The sequence below is a fragment of the Fragaria vesca genome, linkage group LG3 (genome assembly GCF_000184155.1).
Source record: "Fragaria vesca subsp. vesca linkage group LG3, FraVesHawaii_1.0, whole genome shotgun sequence".
In the NCBI taxonomy this organism is placed as follows: domain Eukaryota; kingdom Viridiplantae; phylum Streptophyta; class Magnoliopsida; order Rosales; family Rosaceae; genus Fragaria; species Fragaria vesca.
The window spans coordinates 11,381,089-11,384,402 of NC_020493.1; positions in this window are offsets into that span (position 1 = coordinate 11,381,089).

A 3,314-nucleotide genomic window follows, 5' to 3' on the forward strand; every position below is an offset into this window, starting at 1 on the left:
CGAGTGTTGGTTGGTTCATTGATCAAGTATTTTGAATCATATGAATGAGAATGTTCATCGTATGAATATCCATTGCCAGCATGGCTGTATTATTTGTCTGATCGAATCAACTACTAAAGTTACAAAGTTATTTATATATTGCCATTTTTATTGCAGAAGTGAAGAGCATGTCGCATGGGGATCAGTGGGAGATTGTCGAGGTTAAAAATCGATTAACAGGCCGATTAATACTAGCAGAAACACCGCCGCCAGCATCCCGGAAAGCTGTAATAAGACCGCCTACGCCTTCCGGAGGACAAGGTTGAATTTTTGTTTGGTCATTTCTATAAGAGATCCATTCTAACGAGGACACTTTAGTTGATGATTAGTTGAGAACTTCTTTGTTTCACCTCTTTCCGATTGCGTATTCAAATATTTAAACCGTTCAGTTTACATATATATCTAAGTAAATCATGTCTGTAAATTTTTAGTCGAATTGAAAATCATTAAGGCGTTTGTAAGTGTGATATATAAATTATGAACTTGAATGGTTCACGGTTGACAGATTTAGTCCATTGATTTAGTAATGGTAGCACTGAAATGGTTGTTGTCTACAGTGCTTTTGAATTTAGCTAGCCATAGTTATTACTATTTTCTTTTCAGTTACTTAAGAAAGAACAGAGAAATGAAAGGCTCGTTTGCCTGTATTCCTATTATTGCGCCTTTATTATGAATAAAATAGGCATTACAATGAGCACTTTTATTTTGATTTTTGCCATCTTATATATATAAGAATGCACAAGAAAAAACTTCTGCCTGTGTTGATCATAGGGAAATTATTATTTGTACCCGGAACACCATGTGTTTTATGTTCCCCTTTAATCTCATTGGTCCACGTGTTTTATCCTTATTTCTGATTAGTGTATTTAATTACTTTTCCTTTTTTTTTTCCCACCCCGTGCTGGTCCCCACATGAATCTGAGTTATATGATTGGCCGGGTACAACACCTGACAGTGCCGCGTGGTGTTTCGGGTACAGAGAATAATTACTCACACATAAATAAGGAAGGTATCAAGGCAAAATTAAGTGCTTAGCTGATAGCAGAACTATTCACCCAATTATTTATTGAATTAATTCATTATAACTCATCTGTGACTACGATGATTGGATCGTCACCATTAATACAAGGGCGAGGCATTTTCCAATTTCGTTTTAGTTGGCTTCTCTTTTTCTATGGAAACAAAACAATAAATGGCGAACGACTAGTGCATGCTTTTGGTTGGTTGGTCAAACTTGTTATGCTAATTATCAATAAGAAAATGAGGCTTCTCTTTTTCCATGGAAACAAAACAATGAAAAACCATTCCTAAAAAAAAAAAAAAAACCTTGAAAAACCAATTGTGAAAGAGCTAGAATCGAAAGATGAGAGCGAAGAGAATCGTGAAAACCCATTTGATAAAAGTAGACTCTATGGTTCTAGGGGCGGAGCCAACCCAGGTGAGATTGAAGCCCAGAAAAAAAATACCACTTCCTATATAAAAATAAATAAATAAATACAGGAGACGTCGTCGTTTTGAATGCGTCTACCCTAGATTTCTCATCACTCGTTCCTCTCAATTCGTAGTTGCTCTCAAATTCTCAATCTCTCAGACGTATCACCCAAATATAGTCACCCGTCACCGAGAGATTATCCCTCTCGGCTCCTTTCGTCGCCCGTCGCCCGAATCCCGTCTCTCCAGTCCCGACTCTAGTAAGGAAACCTTCGTCTTCTTCTGCTTCTAGCAAGCTTCTTAACTATTTTATGGTTATGATTTATAGTACTATAAATTTTGAAATATGTACTGCTACTCAGACTAGGTGAATCTCTGGAGTCTACAACATTGTCTATGCTTTAGTGTTTTCAATTCTTGAGCTATAAGCTGCACAGTGGTGGAATAATTGATTAGGTTTTTGTGTAGTCTATGCAACATTGTTTCCAGAAGATTGTAGTCTCAAAAGTGGAAATTGTTCGGTGATGAGGCGGATTATTCGTTAGTTTCTTTTGAATTGTCTACATAGGTATTGTGGATCTGAAAGTGCTATTGGAGCTCTTCGCGAAAGCTGAGCCAAAAACATATTTGTTGTAGCTAGATGTATTGATGCTTATTGAGTTTTTAGTTTTAACACATAACTTCAGTTTGCAGAACTTCAGTTTTTGTCTTTTTTATCTTGAGGGTTTAGTTAATGGAGACTGAAAGTCCAGGGAGCATATTGATTGATTTTCAAAGTTAATGTAGAATATTAGACTTCGTGTTTTGTAGTGATTTTCAGTGTGATGGATCATAGATTTTAAAGCATTAGAGTGATCTTTGGAGTCGTCCTTATGCTCATTTATCAGGCTAACATTTGCTTTACACTATTATTTACTTTAGGATGATCTCTTTTAGTTTTTAGTTTTGTTGATGAGCTGTTTTCATATGGTTTAAATATAGGGTACTGGTGGTTATTGGATGATTTAGTTTCAAGTAATCACTTTTAAAATAGCTACTGACCTACTTTGATGTTCATGTTCAAAATAGCTACTGTGTTTAATATGTTTAGGATGTTGACATGTTTTTATAAATAGAAGATGACATTTTTCGCGTGTTACAATTAGCGAAATTTCTCACGCCGTCGAGCAAAATTTTTCATGTGTTACAATTAGCCCAGATGAAGTTTTCATCCTGGCTCCGCCATTGTATGGTTCTCGACTTCATTTGCTCTCCTCATTCGGTCCCGTGGAAGTTTCTTGTGGGGTATTGTTTGCACCGAATTTTCCATATGCATATAAACTCTTTGAATATTTAGTGGGACGTAATAATTTATTCAGGTACATAACACTCCATCCTCTTATATTGGCGTCAACGTCCACAAATCATGATAATGGTTGCAACGACTTCTTTTGTTAGTTGAGTTTGGCCATAAAATGAGCGTGTCTGTTGGGTTATTAGCTTATCTTTTTCTATAGAAACAAAACAATAAATGGCGAACAACCAGTGCATGCTTTTGGTTATATGGCCAAACTTGTTATGCTAATTATCGATAAGGAAATAAGACTTATCTTTTTCAACGGAAACAAAATAATGAAAAACCATTCCTAAAAAAAAAAACCTTGAAAAACCAATTGTGAAAGAGATAGAGAGAATCGAAAGATGAGAGCAAAGAGAATTGTGAAAACCCATTTGATAGAAGTAGACTCTATGGTTTTGGTTATATGGTCAAACTTGTTATGCTAATTATCGATAAAGAAATGAGGCTTGTCTTTTTCCATGGAAACAAAATAATGATGAAAAACCATTACCTAAAAAAAAAAAAA